Genomic DNA, 18,457 nt, shown 5'->3' with positions numbered 1-18,457 from the left:
ATTCTTACAGTAATTTTCAATTAATGGGATTAGCCCTTCATGTAAAATCAGAAGAGATTTTTTTTTCCCATGGGCTTGAAGACTTTGAAGCAAAGAAAATCTTAGATAAAAAGGAAATGAGATCCTATCCTTATATTGAAAATGATTTAGGAACAAAAAATAAAATTTATAAGCACGCTTTTCCCTACCATCTAAAATAAGATAATCATGGATGCAAGAGAGAATGTCCTACCATATAACCTTAATTTTACCTACCTCATAAAAGTCACCATTCTTCTCCAGATTCTTTTCCTCCTCATCATTCATCAAAAATTTCTTAAACACAGCATTGGAAATACTGGTTTCCTTACTAAATTTTGTGCCTTCCTTAGGCAGCCCCGTAACCTCGGCTATGAAATCTTTAGACAAATGAACCATCACCTCATGCATGGAAACCCTATCCTCAATCCAATTTTTGAAGAATGCCTCTGTGACATGTGGTTTATAGCCATGAAGGTGCTCCAGGTAAGTGGTGACATTACCCTTCTACAAAATCTGCCAAATAGAGGCTTTGGCCTTCCATGCTTTACAATTCTTTGGTTCCTATTTTCTTGGTTCCTCACCCATTTCTAAAAACTTTATTTTGTTGTGAAATGCCAAAGTCAAATAGACAGGTAGAAATAAAGAATTAAGAAAAGCCAAGGTTTTCATTAAAACAACTAAGGCACTCATTAAAACACATACATGCCAAGCCAGGATAATAATCACATTTATGTAGTTTCTTGGGAAAATAACACTGGCTTCCATAACCCCTCTTCCATTTATCATTAAATTTCTTATCTTAGCAAATCTTTCCCTCTATCACATGAGTTTTTTCATAGTTAATAATAGCTTTCAGATCCATGCTCTTGCTTAGGTCATCATGCCATGTCATCTTACACTCCTATTGGATAGCTTGGTTAGCAATCCAGTTAGCCATAGCATTTCCTTCACGGAATGAATGAGATATAAAGAATTTATCAAATTTATCTATTAAAGATTTAATTTCCATTACACTAGCTTCAATAGACCAAGTAATCGAGCTTTTACCATTAAGCATATTTACAATGTTCAAGGAATCTCCTTCCATCTAGAGGTATCAAAAACTAGTTTCCACTGCTAACCTCATCATATACAGAGTTGCAATAGCTTCAGCTTTATGGCTATTAGAAATACCAATAGGTATAGCAATAGCATCTATGATATTACCTATGTGATCCCTCAAAACCCCTCCACAACCCACTTTGCCAAGATTTCCTTTAGCAATACCATCGAAATTCCCTTTAATCCATCCCATAGGAGGAGCCTTCCATTTAGTATTCATTCTTAGATCTTCTTTCTTCATATTAGAACCTTTAGAAAACATTGGATTGTCAATTTGGAAATCTTCATTACACTTTCTCTAAGAATTGAAGTTTTTCTTTTTTGCCCTGACAATGTTTTGGCCAAGCACCCAATCTGGCATTTCTTTATTTCTAAAGATTATGTTATTTCTTTTTTTCCAGATACCCTACTAGAGATGGGGAAGAGTAATTTTCCATAGGAAATCAATATTATTATCCTTAGATGGGCAAATATAGCTCTTAAAACAATGTTCTATATTATTTTGGTGGACTCAAGTGATATTCCAAAAGTTGAGAATAGAACTCCATACTTGTTGACTATAAGTACAGTTTAAGAACAAGTGATCTTTGTCTTCATAACCTTCTTTACATAGACTACACCTATTAACCACATTAATTCCTCTCTTTTGCAAATTTTCCTAAGTAAGAATTTTATTCTTAAGCAAGATCCAATAAAAGATATTTATTTTTGGTATAAGACCTTTTATTCAAGCTCTAGTCCATAAAGGGTAGTTGCCTTTCTCCTTAGATTTGAATACAAAGGAAACTTTGAAATGGCCACTTACATCAGTAGTCCATATCATCTTATCCTCCTTGAGGGGATACAAAGAAAAGGCATTCAACATAATTAGGATATTATGAAAATCCTGGTTAACATCAACAAGGCTAACCCAACTGTTATTATACTAGTAATGTCCCACAAGAGTACCATACAATTGCTTACATTTATCAATATGGGTCCTATCCCCAAATTTCTCAATCATAGGATGATCCAGTATCCAAACATATTCCCATAATCTGACCTTCTACCCATTTCCAAGTTTCCATGAACATCCTTTACTTAAGATATTCTTAGTTCCCTACACAACTCCCTAGATAGCAGAAGGGAAAAGAACATCAAGAGATGACAAAAAATTAGATAAAGAATGAGCATTAAAAAGATACTTATGTTTCCATATAGTACTCCATTCCTTATCATCATGATATACTCTCCATCCATGTTTGGCTAAAAGAGCTCTATTCATACTTCACGCTGACCTAATTCTCAATCCACCTTCCCTGATAGGCTTACAAATTTGATCCCAAACTATCAGATCCATTCTCTTCCTTTCCTCAGTGCCAAACGAGAGAAAAATTCCTTTGGATTTTATCAATAGTATCTAAAAAATTTGTTGGAATTCTAAAGAGACTCAATGCATAAGTGGGGATTCTTTGGAGACAAGCTTTAAGGAGGGTAATTTTACCAGCTTGACTTAAAAGGTTACCCTTCCATCTGGCAAGCTTCTTATTAAACTTCTTAATGAGATCTTCCCAAAAAGAATCTAAAGCTTTAGGTCCCAAAGGGAGACCCAAGTAAATACAAGGAAAAGATCCTATTGAGCACCCTAGAATTTTAGCAATTTTGTTCTATCTTAAAATAGGGATATTAATAAAAAAACAAAGAGCTCTTATTCTAGTTTATCAACTAACCTAAAGTAGAAGAGTATAGGTGAAGGGCTTTTTTGACATATCTAGCTTCCCTGACTTTACCTTTCCCCATTAAAATAGTGTCATCAACAAATTGACCATGAGAATAAGTAAGAGGCTAAGAAGAAGGCTATAAGCCTTTAATATCCCCTTGCAAATTCAGTTTCCCAATACACCTCTCCAAACAATCAGCCATAATAATGAATAGAAGAGGGGATAAAGGGTCTCCCTATCTCAAACCCCTAAAAGGGCTAAAGAATTTAGAGGAACAACCATTCACTAAAACAACAATTGAAGTAGTAGAAATCAACTGAAAAATTACCCTCACAATCCTATGACTAAAGCCAAAGGCCAATAAAATATTAACGAGAAAAGCCCATTCCACTCTATCATAGACTTTTGCAATATCAATTTTCATGATAAAACCCTAATTATTGGAACAAAATAAAGAATGAATATTCTCATGAGCAGCAATATCAAAGTTAAGAATTTGCCTACCTGGGACAAAACTATTTTGTTGAACAACAATAAGATATGGAAGCACCAAAAGCATCTTGGAAGTGAGGACCTTTGAGATAATCTTATAGAAAGAATTAAACAGACTAATAGGCCTAAACTGGTCTGGAGAATCAGCCCCAATCTTTTTAGGAATAAGGCATAAGAAGGTAGACTTGATCTCCTTTAGCATTCTTTTAGCCCCAAAGAATTATTTAATAGAATCATATATATCTTTTCCAACCAATTTCCATGCCCTCTGGAAAAAGAACATAGGAAAACCATCTGATCTTGGAGACTTATCCCCTCCTAAGGAATGGGTTGCCTTTAAAATTTCCTCTTCAATGGGAATGGCACCTAAAAATTTATTTTGCTCCTTAGTAATTAGACAAGGAATCACCTTTCAAATTTTAGCTTGATGAGTAGAATCAATGTTAGAGTTAGATGTCATCAAAGTAGAAAAAAAGGAGACCATCTCTTCTGAAATATCCTTTTCCTCAGTAATCTTCAAATTACCCTTCTTAAGATATGAAATACAATTTTTAGCCCTATGCTTCAAAGTAGAAAAATGAAATAACCTAGTATTCTTATCTCCTTCATTCAGCCAAATTGATTGGGACCTTTGCCTCCAATAAATTTCCTCTTTAGTAACAATGTCATGATACTCCACCAATTTTTCATTTTCTTCTCTAACAAGGTTAAGAGTGTATCCTTCCTTCTATATCTTGCCCTGGATACTTTGTAGCTCTTCCTTAATACTTGATTTACTCTCAAAAACATTACCAAAATATCTTTTATTCTAGATTTTAAACTCCTTTTTGACATTTCTTAATTTTGAAGCCACTCTAAAAAGAGCAGTTCCATCAACATCTATATTCCACCATTCAACCAATTTACTCTCAAACTGTGGGTGCTACATCCACATTTTTTTCAAACCTAAAAGGAAAAATTTTTTTGATATTAACCTTTTCAATAGTAAAAATCAAAGGGAAATGATCTGACCCAATTTTTTTTAATGCCTCTAACTTGTATACAAAATCTTTAGTCCAATCAGGAGAAATAAGAGCTCTATCCAATCAAGCCTGAACACAATCATCACCTGGCCTCTTATTACTCCAAGTAAACTCAATTCGATGAAGATCTATATCCATTAAACCATCCTTAGTAATGAAATCCATTAGATCTAGTCTCCCATCTAGTTGGCTCACATTACCCTTCTTTTTTTCATGGTCATAAAGAGGAACATTAAAATCCCTCGTGAAGATCCATCTACCAAAGTAGTCTTTGCTCTTTATATAAGATAGAGTTTCCCATACCTTTTTCCTAGAGTTCTTAATATTTGGTGCATACATATTAACAATATGCCATTCATTATTTTGGTCAATTCTAGTAATTTTAACCACCATGAAATGTTTACTAGCATTCAAAATAGTCCCTAAGTAGTGGGATTTCTTCCATAACATTAGAGTTCCCCCTAAAGCTCCTTCTGAACTACTAGCTTTTAAACAATAATCTTTAAAAGACTTAATTTTTTTAGCTCTCTCCTTCTGCATCTTTGTTTCTTGCAACAAAAGAAGATCGGCTTATGCTTCCTAACAAAATTCCTCACAACATCAATTTTATGACTACTATTCAATCCCATTATATTCCAATTGGGGGGGGGGGGGAGGGGGTAAAATCCAAAATAGTTTCCTATCTTCCATTAGAAATATTCTACAAACTTTCTATTTCTCTAATTTTCCTAGAAAATTTCCTTCCAAGTTTCTCCATAGTTTCAACATTTGGTTTCACCTTAGATTGTTGCTCCAATTTACTACTATGAGTCTCTACTCCTTTAGGAATTGTGATACTTTTCTTTTCCATCTTTTTTTTTTTGATTTTGTCTCTATTTCAAATCCTTCCCTTCCAAGTTCTTCTCCTCAATTTCAAAATCATTCCTAAAAGGAACAATTTTTTTGCACAAAGGTGTCTCAAGAGGCTTAGGAATAACATTCTAGTTTTCAATAGACAAGATATTCTGGGATTCCTCCTGTTGGAGTATTAAAACTACTAAGCAATAGAGAACTTCAATACCAAAAGGATAATACTTATGCAACCTAAGGATTAGCTATTTCCTATTTTCAATTACACATGCACACCATTTGGAGCCAACATTAACAAAACAAAGAATGGTTTTCTTCTCGTTAGGCTCTGCAAATTCAAGGTGGGTATACCTAAGGGATGACTCAATCTGAGTATTGTTGTATGTATACTATCTTAGTTTCATTCTTATTCTCATCCTCAATCCATAAACACATCGCTAATTGTGACATTTAAATAAAAGACATCCCATATAATAGATTTGGTCATAAAGTCTTTTGTAGATCTACAAGTATTCTTTGCAATAGTGGCTAACTAAGGCTAGAATATTTCTTGCAAACAATTATTGACCAACTTTGAAGATCTTCAGGAAATAAAAGTAAAACTGATTGTAATGTTGCATTTGATACCCATCTATGATCTATTTCTCTTCCAAGTGAATTAATTTGACCTGTGCCTAATCCATTGGGGTTCAGAGTCTACTGTAATTCCATAGATATGATTTTTTGTCTTACAACAAATATCATCAACAATTCTTACTAGATTTTATCATTCAAAACATCCACTCCATTACTACAGTAATCTTATCAAATTCATCAAAGCTTTTACTTAATTTATTGAACTAATAGCAATCATGAGAAGATATACAACCTAAGTGGATTGCATTGAATTGTACAATCCTTTACTCACAAAACATCAAGAGGACTAAGTAATCAAAAGGAGACAAAATTCATAAAAGAACTGATATAGGGACAGTTCATAATTTGTTTTCATTTTCTTTTGAAAATTTTATACATTTGTATTGAACTTAGAATGACCTTAGAATGAAAAATAGAGATCATTCTATATTTATGTATTCCCAAAAAAAATTTAGAGAACATACATCACAAATTTTGCTCAAAATTACTGGATCGAATACATCCTAAGTGTAATACTAAAATTGTATTAGAAAAAGGCCCCTTCTCAGCCTTGGAATCTCAATTATATAATGTGAGATGTTTTTGGATACAATTATTCAATTGTGTGTTGTCTTTGATGTCACACAAATGTCATATCAATCATCAGATAGTGTCTACCGAACTTAGAAGGTCAACATAGCAAAGGATAGTGTCTATCAAGCTCAGAAGGTTAGCAAGGCAATAGACAATGTCTACTGAGCCCAAAAGGTTAGTAAAGATAGCTTGTAGTGTCTACCGAGTAGACAACTGATTATCAAGCCTTCAAGGTAATCAAAGAAATTTAGTTCTTACCGAGCTCACTTGGTAATCAAAGAAAGCATGACAAAAGCAGTTCTTACCGAGATCACTCGGTAATCAAAGAAAACATGACAAAAGTAGTTCTTACCAAGATCACTCGATAATCGAAGAAAATATGATAGAAATAGTTCTTACCGAGTTCACTCAGTCATCAAAGGTAATTTTGTAAAAGCATTTCTTATAGAGTAAACTTGGCAGCCAAAGGATTTTGTAAACTTAACTGAGTTAAGAAGGTTAACTCTAGAAATTCCTAGAAGCAATTTTTACCGAGTAGGGTCGGCCGCTAAAGGATGTTTATTTGTTTAAGAATAATATCTATAGTGAATTGTTGTATGGTTTATTGGTAAATGTAACATGTAAATGAGCCGACTTGACAACCTGAATGATATAAGTAAAAAGTCAAGTTGCAAATTCAAGATAGCATGAGGTGGAAGAATGTGGAATTAATATGATATGAAGACTGATTCTTGTGGAAGTAGATTCGAAGGATGATCAGAGATCATTGAGAAGCAGTAGAGCCATATTTGATCAAGGAGGATCTAATGATGTTGAACAGAGACCTGTATCTAGCAAATTTAGTTGCATCTTGTTCAGGTCAATTCATTGTTGCTTTCTAACCATTGTAGCAGTGATTTCAAATCTCTTAACAAATTTGGTTTAATAGCCATTTTGTAAATCCTCTAACAAGGTGATAGTTCAGTTGAATTGTTCTAAAGACCTCTAGCAAGGCCACTCCTAACAGGGTGATTAAATCCTCTAATAGGGTCACACCTAACAGTGTGTATTGTAACCTTTAATAGGGTTGGCTCCTAATAGGGCTCACTTCAGAAGAGTGAAAAATTGGTGACTAGTTACTTGGTGGTTTTTCCCATATTGGGTTTCTACGTTAAATCTAGTGTCTCTTGTGTTCATTTTATTTTCAGTTACATGCATGAATGCTTGAAAAGAAAGTAATAGTTTAATTTACTGAGTTACGGAAATTTTTTACCAAGTACAATTAGTAAATAGATCTTTAAGACATCTAAGGGATTTGTGGATTGAATTTTGGTAGTAATTGATTCACCCCCCTCTCAGTTACTCTATTTTTAATTCCAACAGATGCAACAAGATTCAAGCTAAGAGATTTGATAGGTGTCTTTGACAAGAGGTATTTACATACACCTATCACAAAATGACAAAAAGCGAGTAACAAAAAGATTTCTAAACTAAACATACCTTTTGGTAGGTCTCTTTTTTTTACATCCTCTGATGTTGTTGATCTAGCTACTATTCTGATTCCTCTATATCTACAACTGCTAAGCCAACCAATGATGAAGTTTTCTCTAATGATTACAGGTTATCCTCCACTAGTGGGTTTTCACCATGTTTGTTTTGTATTGTGGAAGTAACTTCTACCTTTTCCTCTTCTTCAGTTGTGTCAGCACCCCATGGTTTTGGGCTTGCAACTGAAATTGATTGATCATTCTTATCTTCTTCCTCCTGTGGGCCTTGTGTAGTGGCATTGTCAATGATCAAGATCTCATCATCTTGCACCCTATCATTGTCAATTTCAACATTCTCAAACTATTCATCAAGGGCTATTTCTACCATCCACTTTTCAAATAGTGAGTCATCTAGAAAATCAAACTATAGAATATCTTGTTGCTTTTGGATAACAAACTTTGCCTTATTGTCAATATTAATGAATTCTTGTTTCAAAGAATCAAAAAATAGTTGAACCTTTACCATCTCTTCAGTAGTTGTATCCCACCATGCATGCTCTTTTTCATTGATAACTTTATTCATTCTGAGAAAAAAAATATCATCTAACTACTTGGTCCATTCATCTTTACTTTTCAATTTTATTTTTCTATCTAGGGCATGAGGGAATAAGCTAAAATTTTGGCTTTTATATTTATCTTAATAGCCAATAATTATTTTGTATAAATGAATTCTCTTTTCATCAAACTCTGGGAGATCAACAACCATATCATAGGTTTTCTCAATCATATCGTGTGATGACCTTATAATAGAGTGACACAAGAAGGTCACCTCTCTCTTCCTCTATTTCTTTCCCCATGTGTTCACAATAGGCTTTAAAACCTCATCATTTGTTTTTAATTCATTCCAGATAATTACCACCCTATCCAATTGGTCATAAACTAATGGGCACTCAATTTTATTAGCCAAGTATGTAAGAGCTTTCCTCAATTTATCTTCATATCTTGACTCCAACTCCACATGTAATACCCACAGGTTACTTTTTTCTTCCTCAAAATCCTCTATTGTGTAGTACTCCAAAATTTGGGTTGTATCTGGTACTTCTATGAGTGGAGTGGATTTGAAAGGTTCAATTAGGGGGTGAGGGTATATTATTCTTGGCCTTGTGGACCTCCCTAAAAACTTGTTCTCAAGTTCAATTCTCCTCTTTACCTCTTTATTATAGGCATCCACAACTGCCTCATACTTGCTCTACAAATCAATCATTTCTTTTTCCTCCCTTTCTGTAGTAGCCAAGGTGAACTGAGAATAATCCACATTCATATGGGCTACCTATACATGCAAGGTGTCAGCAACTCTCCTTACAATGATATTCCCTGTCAATCCTGAATCATCAAGTTGTGATGGAATAGCCTTGCATCCTCTTCTTAGTGACCACATGACAAGAGTAGCTTGTTCATTATTAAATGTAGTTCCCAAGAACTCTATTTTATTTGGATCTTGCAATCCCAAATTATTTGACATAGAATTGAAAATTAATACATCAGCAATGTCCTAGTTGGGCAATAATAAAATATTTGCAGATTTTACCATCTATCTCCCCTCTTTGGGAGTTATATTTTGGAACTCTTAAATCATTTGTTCCTTTATTTGACTTTGAATGGAGGCTTCATCCATTTTTGGATGCTCTATTCGTAAATTCTTACATCTCTTATCAAAATTGTTCATATTTTCCCTCCAAGCAAATTGATGGAAACCCCTAGACTTTACAAAACTATCATCAGACAAAAATTGCTGACTAGCCTATTCCAAAATAGGGTCTAGTTCCCTTCCTCTATAATCTACAACAGTCAATTCAAAACATGGCACAGGAGGCTCCTAGAGGTTCCCTTCATCAATCTCTGCTTGAGTAACACAAACTCTCCATTGTGATTCAATTTGTTTAACCTTCTCATCAATGAGCTACTCCTCCTCAATTCTTATGGGAGTTTGGGAAGGTGAGTACTCCTCATCTTTATGTTCTTCTTCCCTTATTATCTTTCTCCTTTTAGGAGAAGGTTCAAGAGGCCTTTCTTCAAGAATAGCACTAGTATATTCAACTACCTATTTTCCTTTATCTATAATGGGCCTTTGATATTAAATGACATTATATCCTAGCCTCCTTTGAAAAAATGATGGACCTACTCCTATATTGGGATTGAAGCCAAATCTCCTCATTATTTCCCTGGCCTTATCTAGAGAAAAATTAATAAAATATTGCTTCTTCTCATTCATCGCCTCTATTATTTTAGGGAGTGTATTCATAAGCTTGTTAATTTTATCTGCAGTAGTTACAATGTTACTTAGGGGCTTGTAATCTTTATCAAAACAATTAATAAAACTCAAAACTTTTGAGTAGACTCTCCATTTTTCTTTGTTTGTCTCTTGTTCCTATAGAGAGTACTCATTCCTTATTATGTCTTCAAGGAAATAAATTTCATGTTCAACTGGACCAAGCTTGATCCTATGCCTAAGAGAAAAATGATAGAAACCCTCTATATCAAAAAAATGAGGGTGAGAGAGAACAATCTGATACTGATCCAAAAAAATTGTAAAGGAAAACCCACCCTTCCTTGGTTATTAAAAACTGGTGCGCTATTGTGCAAGTGGGAAAAATTGATCTCATCCCCATCTTGTGCAAAAAGGTTTCTTCTACTCCTCCCAACTGCCACAAGAATTTAGCTACTCCTACTTTTAAAGGCACCTGGTAAGGTAGCACATGGAGTGTTCCTTTAAACCCATAAATTCTAATAACAGTTGAAACTAAATATGGGATGATGTTTCCCCAATTGTGTGAAACTTTCAAATTATAGGGTCTATCCATAGGCCTAGCAAGGTGCATTAGTACCTTAGGGATCTTGGGATTATCACTCAATACAAGGCATCTCAACTTGGAGGCAAAATACCTATCGGATCTAACAAAACTGGCATTTTCTGCTTCACCAGTCATGTCTACACTCCACAACTAAATTGGCAATTATTCCCCTTCTTGTTCTTTGTTCAAAACCATTTCTTTACCAAAGTCTGTCACCCCTTTACATACAAACATGTGCATCAATAGAGAGTAGTGGCTCCAAACCTTCTCCACCTTGCCCTTAGCAATCCCAACCAATCCATTATGAATCTCATCGGCTAAGTAAGAAGCAAAATCAAAAATTATTTCTACACCAAAAGTAGAGATTTGAGTAATCATATACATGAAACTCACAGGCGTAAAGTCTTCTTCATCCTCTTTGAAAACTTTGCATATGGTCATGTATATCTCAACTACCCTAGCATTGAAGTATGCTTTCTTAAAAGGTTCTTTAGAGGATAATGTTATTGTTGGTAGGGTTCCAATTTTTCCAATATGGGCCTTCAGTGCACCTTGTCTAACTACGTCCTTCTTAGACATATATTCCTTTTTTAAATCATTCAAATTAATAGGCACATGATACCTAGTGAGAGGTCCTAAATGAAAAACTTCTCTAATCTCTTCTGGGCTGATGGTAATTAGAATTTCACCATATGTTCTCCTTACTACCCTAGTGGCTTGATCATAGCTTTTTTCCATAGCCTCAAGGAGATCATAATCCATAAAAACACTGGGTACCACTAGCTTTCCTAGATCAAAATTCCATATATTGGCATGTGGGGCAAACAATTTCCTTTTTGCAAACCATTTCTTGAAAAAACTTAAACCAGTTTGTGAGGTACGAGCTTCCTGGACCCAGTTTCCTTTATCAAACAATCCATCTACTATCCTCAACCTAGGGTTTAATGAGGTCAATTTCTTAACTCGTGTTGTCTCAACAGTAAACTCAGAAGCAACTCAAGCAAATCATCATGTACATTTCTATCCAAATAATTTTCCTGACTTGAAAATTCCTTCTTTGGAGGCATCTCCACTTATGCTTTGTAGAACTAAAAACACCTATAGAGATAACAGTGTAATTACTTAGTTGGATTCCATTCACATTCCTTTCTATACTTCTATAATTTCTCTATGAACAAGCTGCTTCACAATCTTGCCAACTTCAGCACGATCTTCACAATAATTTCTTATGCTTAGAAAAGGCTCGAAATCTTTATTCACGTAAGGTGAAACTGAGGAAATATTTTGTGCTATAATTTTTTTTTCTCACACACGAAGCTTTCATGTCTAATTAATACACAGGGTGGGGCCACCTTCTTCATTTAAATGTACGTCGTCGATCTTTTAAAAATCCTACGATCAAGGGATGAAAAAAAAAGGTGACTGGCATTCCACTTGATAAGTTGGCTAGTCAATCCAATGAGAACTAACCACATATATAGCTCCTTCCCTGATGGCATCCTTGTCTAGACCCATTGGTAACTGAAGACACATGTCAAGGTCGCTACCTTGCTATACATAAAGAAAAAGCACCTTGCCGATAGTGAAGTAATGACCGCCATTGATTTCATCTTAATCATGTGGATGACACACAACTGCATTGCTTAGAAGAATAGTGGTGGGCCCCATATTTGCGATCTCGCATGGAGTAAACTACGCACATCTTTTTTATGGTGAGAGAGTGAGAATTGTTGATCTTAGCTTGATCTCACGATCGAAATTCCTCCTGCATTTTATGAATTGGGGGGGTAGGTCTAGAAGACTGATGACATGATAAATTTTGCAAACTAGCAAAGGAAAAATAATATTTTAATCCCAGTCATCTCTCTACATTGCTTCAGTTCCATCGTATGCTCATTTCATGGCCACTTACTATATCGCTAATGGCAAGGTGCTTGGATTTTCTAATTAGTGAAGTAGTGAGCTCTGATGATTTAACAAAACTTGACATCAAAAAGTACAAGCATGTCACACCATAATTACCCACTTTGTGGTCCTAAAAAGGAAATGATATCATCATTTATTGTGCCACTTGGAACTCTTAATGACCATCAGGAAATTTGACAGCCACCGTGTAATACATTCTTCGACCACTCACTATATCACTAAAGATGAGATGCCTAGAGTTTTTGATTAGCAAAGTGGCAAATCATCAGAAAAAACAATATTCATGTGATATCCTATGCCCACCTTTTATTGGGTTTATTTTCCTATTCTGACAGTTCTGACAAAAACACATGTGAGTAAAAATATGGCCACAACATATGTTTCAACTACTGCATTTCCATTTTTTTGTGCCATTTTTTAGTTTCACAGTGTTTGTTACTTTGCTATACAAAAAGAAATGTACAACTCACCATAGCTAGGTAGTAATAGCCATAGATTTTGTCAAAATCAGATGGTGAGAGACAATAGCTTGGGGGCATGGGAATTTTTTTATGAAAACAGAATATTCACAAAAGTTCAAAAAGACTTCGTGCCCAAGCTTTCAAAAGGAATGAGACATAGGGTTTGCAAATTTTTCAAATAGGCAAACAAAAATTTGGAAGACTAAACCAGAAGCTCTATCCACCAATGATGGATTCAATCTAACTTTTGCACCTAGGCAAGGGAAATTTCATCATGCAAAAAATTAGACCAACAGTGGCTCTTCCTGGGGATGATAGACTACCTAAGTCTATGCAAGAATTTAGAATCTTTGGGAGAGTACACCACAAACTTGATACAAAAATGAAAACTTCTTCAGAAAGCACAAAATAGAACACAGAAAAAAGGGAAAAAGCACTACACAGGGATATTCACATGGATTCACAATATATAACAATTTACACAAACACAAGGAAACCTAAAACTAATGTTCATGGAAAAAATAGATACCTTAAGAAAAGTATCTCTTCAAGAACTGTCCATGAACTGGTAGTTCTAGAATATTGACTGATAAATCCTTGATGATATAAGAATCTTCTCCCCATGAACATTCAATTAAATAGGGACCTAGCCAAATAGGATCAAATTTATCATGTTTTCCTTTATCACCTATTGCAGCATTCCACATAAGGACTAAATCTTCATTTGTAAACTTTTTACTCACTATCCTTTTATCATATAATGTCTTAACTTGTAGTTGTAGCTTTTGATTCCTAAGAGATGCTTCTTTTCTAGTTTCTACTAGCCCTACAAGCTTATCCAACCTTTCTTGCATATCATCTGTAATATCTTCATCATACAACCTGATGTAATTATAGAGTCCCACTAAGTTATTCTAAGGCATCCTTGCCTAAATTCCATATACTAGATCAAAAGGAGCTACTCCAATGGCCTTCTTTACAGTCACTCTATTAGCCCATATTGCAAGTTGCAACTTAGAGTCTCATGCCTTCTTGTTATCATCCAAGGTCCTCTTAATGACTTTTAACAAGCTTTTATTTGTAGATTTAGCCCATCCATTCCCTTACAAATGATATGGGGATGACGTTGATTTGATTATTCCATATTTTTCATAGAACTTTATAAACTCCTCAAACCTAAAACACATGGAATTATCTATCACAATTCTTTGAGGGCAACCAAATCTGAAAATAACATTACTAAGCAAGAAATTGTTACCAACTGTACTTGTTGCATTTCTTATGGAGATAGCTTCTACCCATTTTGTAAAGTAGTCAATAGCAACTAGGATCCAAGAATAGCCAGTACTAGATTTAGGAGAAATCTCACCTATGAAATCCATACCCCACTGCTAAAATGATGCTTGCACCTCAATTGGCTTTAAAAGAGTATTACCTAAGAATTTAAATTTTCCAGCAAACCTTTGACAAGAGTCACATTTCTCAACCATGATTTGAGCATCTTTGAATAGGGATGGCCACTAGAATCTAGCTCTCATTACCTTGTGTCCAGTGGTTTTAGCCATATAATGTCCCCCACACACTCCAATATGCATCTCACTCAGAATTTCTTGGGCCTTTTCTTGATCAACACATTTTAGTAATATCCCTTCAAGATTTCTCCACTATAGACTACCTTAGATAATTATATACCTAATAGCCTATAATTTAGTGCTTCTTTTCTCATTTTCAATTAAGTGAGATGGAACCTCTAAGTCTTGCAGATAGTAAATAACATTGGTATACCACTCACAATGATTCATATCACATGAATCAGATCTACAGTCGTTTGTTACTATATTAATCTATTTAGCATCCAAATCTGATTGATCCATGATTTTAGCTAAAACTTGACCTCTTACCAACTTTATTATCTATATCTCAATGTTAAATTCTTGGATCCTATTGATCCACCTACATCTTCTTCCTGACACTTCTTGCTGAGAAAATATATCTTTCATAGTAGCAGTAGGCACAAATGCAATGACAATAGCACCTACCAAGTGTATGCACCCTAAAATGGTCACCTAGACTATGGGCCCCCATTATTCAATTTATCAAATTTCTTGAATTAATGGTTTGCAATATTTTATTAAATTAATTCAAATCGATTTCCTTGATCAAATTCAATTTGTTTTATTTCTAAGGTTGATCATTTTATCCTAAGTCTTATTTAATTGAAATAACTTGTTCTCTTTTAACTAAATAAAATAAGTCCCCATTTAATTAAAAGAAAACCTCTCTTTTAATTAAATAGTTCATTCACATTTAATTAATTAAGAGAAAAAAACCTCTCTTTTAATTTAATTAAATATTTTCTATTTAATTAAAAGAACTTGCTCTCTTTTAATTAAATAAAATAAGTCTCTATTTAATTAAAAGAAAACCTCTCTTTTAATTAAATAATTCATCTACATTTAATTAATTAAGAGAAAAACCCCTCTTTTAATTTGATTAAATATTTTCTATTTAATTAAAAGAACTTGCTCCATTTTAATTAAATAAAATATCTCACTTAAATCTCTTTTTGATGAAAAAGGAGTTAAAAAAAATTAAAAATTAAATAAATCTTTTATCTACACTTAATATGGGACTTATCTTCATCCTTTCTCCACTTTCTTCTCAACCACTCCACTTTTCTCATTGGTGGATCTTTAGTTCACACGGATCATTATTTCTCCACTCTTGATTAAATCTTTTTCCTCTCAATCTATGTCATCCAATCTTCTTTATAAGGGAGAGCCCTCTCCTCATTTTAGACACCCATTATTATGCTATTGTTATGTTGCAGGTTTGGAGAATGATTATTGAAGAAGAAGTTTTTAATATTAAAGCTTTTGTGGAGAACTTCTATCTTCTTGTCTCATTCTCTCTTGCATGCATGGCTTCCATCATCATGATCCATACTTTGATTTTCATGTTAGCTTAGATCTTGCATTGATAGATTAGATCTTGCTTTCATAGATTAGATCTGCATTGTTATTTCTTTTCATAGATTAGATTTCATTTCTTGCATTGTTTTGCATTGTTATCATTTAGATTAGTTTTTCATTTCTATTTGCATGCATATTAGATCATTGAATCTCTTTTTTTGTGGTGTACTTGCATGGGCACAAACTAGGTCAGACTGAGGGCTTCCATTACAAACCCCTGCACCCCATGAATAGGGAGCTATGAATCGCCATTCGAGACCTCATTTTTGAGAAATCTTGAATATAATGACTCATAGAAGTGTGCCCACATTTTAGGCATACATTTTTGGCACCCACCGTGGGGCAACCCACCTTTGCTTACTAAATTTTATACAAATCTGTTTGTAGACTCAAGAAAAAAAAAATCTAGATTTGAAATATTTGATCATATCTTTCAAACGGTTGGGTATTTTAATCTAAAAAAAAATTTGCAGGGTTTTAATATATCAGGGAAGCTTCAGTCCAATTTTTAGATTTTTCTAAAATATTTTTGATTTTTTATGATTTTTCCTTGATTTTTCATAAAAAATCATTTTCAGGAGTAAATTAGCATATTTTTTAGAAAAATTTACATTTTTGGAAAGCTCTCTGAATTTTAAATAAAGTTGGTTCTTTGTGTTTCAATTTTAGAGGTCATATCAGGGGTCAATTATTCAAGACTCAAAGAAACCCTAGATTTGAAAGATTTGATCATATCTTTTAGTCGGCTAGGTATTTTGATCTGAATTTTTTTTGTAAGCTTTTGATGTATCAGAGAAGCTTTGATCCAATTTTTAGATTTTTCTGAAATATTTTCGATATTTTATGATTTTTCATTGATTTTTCATGAAAATTTATTTTCAAGAGTAAATTAACATATTTTTCAAAAAAATTTATAGTTTTCGAAAGATCTCAAAATTTTAAACAAAATTGGTTCTTTGTGTTTTGATTTTAGAGGTCATATTAGGGGTCAATAATTCGATTTGCAAAAATTGGTCTGTTTTGACAAAATGACTCCCTAGAGCACAAATTAAAAGATCTTTTCAATTTTTTTGTATTTTTGAAAAGCTCTCTGATTTTTGACAGGGGTTACTTTTCTATATTTTGAGTTTTGGATCCGAATTCATATCATGTAGATCCAATTTTTATGACTAGGTCAAAAATTAATTGAAAAAAATGACATTTAATGAATAGCTTGCATTTAATTTTTACAATGAATCAATGCATGATGTGAGCTTTCATTTGGATTACTTGCTGATTATTATCACTCTTAAAAATCAGATTTTTAGATCTAACTCTAGTTTTACATGAGTTGACATATATTGCATATCTTGTGTTTGCTTGTGTTGTTTGTTGCTTTGTTCATTGCAAGCGAGCGATCAAGCGTAAACGAAAGGTACAACAAAGAAAAGATGCATTGCAAGGATTACTAGGTATTTTGTTTGATCTCTAAAACCTTTAGATTTGGGATTAAAATTAAACCTCTAATGTGTTTGTCTTGAGTGTTTTACATGCTTTCATAAAACACATTTCAATTGATGTTCTTAATAGGAAATGAATGAACATAGATTTGCTTTCATACAAGTTTGTGTAAGTGAATGCTTGTGTTTAAACCTTAAGTAATTCTTGGTTCCAATATCAAATATCTCATTAAGTGATTGACGGCATGGATTCATTCCTTGTTTACATAGGGAGTTGAATGCACCACTTTGTGGACTCACTCTATGTTTACTTGGAAAGTTAAATATTTCATTGTTCAACCCTTTTTCATTTGTGAGTAGTATTGATTAGCAGTCTTAGATTACTTGTGATTGATCTAGATTGCTATCTTGGGTTATTGAACTCGCTAATCTATCAGCCCCTCATTTCCACCCCGTGGTTGCAAGATCAGTGCCACATTAAGGGGGAGAGGTCTACAGGAAAGAAGCGTTAATTGCTCCACTAGGCAACCCTTTTGTGCTTTTTGGAACTCACTTGTTTTCTAAGGTGTGGGCTCACTTTGAGTTGGTGTGAAGAGTTAAATGTTTCACTTTTGGACTCACTTTGAGTTTGTGTGAAGGGTTAAATGTTCCACTTTTGGACTCGCTTCACATTCTCTTGAAGGGTTAAATGTTCCACTTTTGGACTCGCTTCACATTATCTTAAAGGGTTAAATGTTCCACTTTTGGACTCACTTTACATTTACTTGAAGAGTTAAGTGTTCCACCTTTAGTGCTCTGAATACTTTTGATAGTGAATTACTTAGTTTTTATTTCTAGGAGGCCTGCTTGGGGATTTCATCACCCCTTGGGATGACCTCAACTCCTGTGTTTCGACGGAGTATAAATATCGAGAGGTGAATCCAAAGACACCTCTCTTTGGAATTGAG

The sequence above is a fragment of the Cupressus sempervirens genome, chromosome 8 (assembly GCF_028749045.1).
Source record: "Cupressus sempervirens isolate cs-2001-9-10 chromosome 8, ASM2874904v1, whole genome shotgun sequence".
NCBI classification, from domain to species: domain Eukaryota; kingdom Viridiplantae; phylum Streptophyta; class Pinopsida; order Cupressales; family Cupressaceae; genus Cupressus; species Cupressus sempervirens.
The sequence above is the reverse complement of the archived record's forward strand: the minus strand, read 5'-3'. Positions refer to the sequence as shown.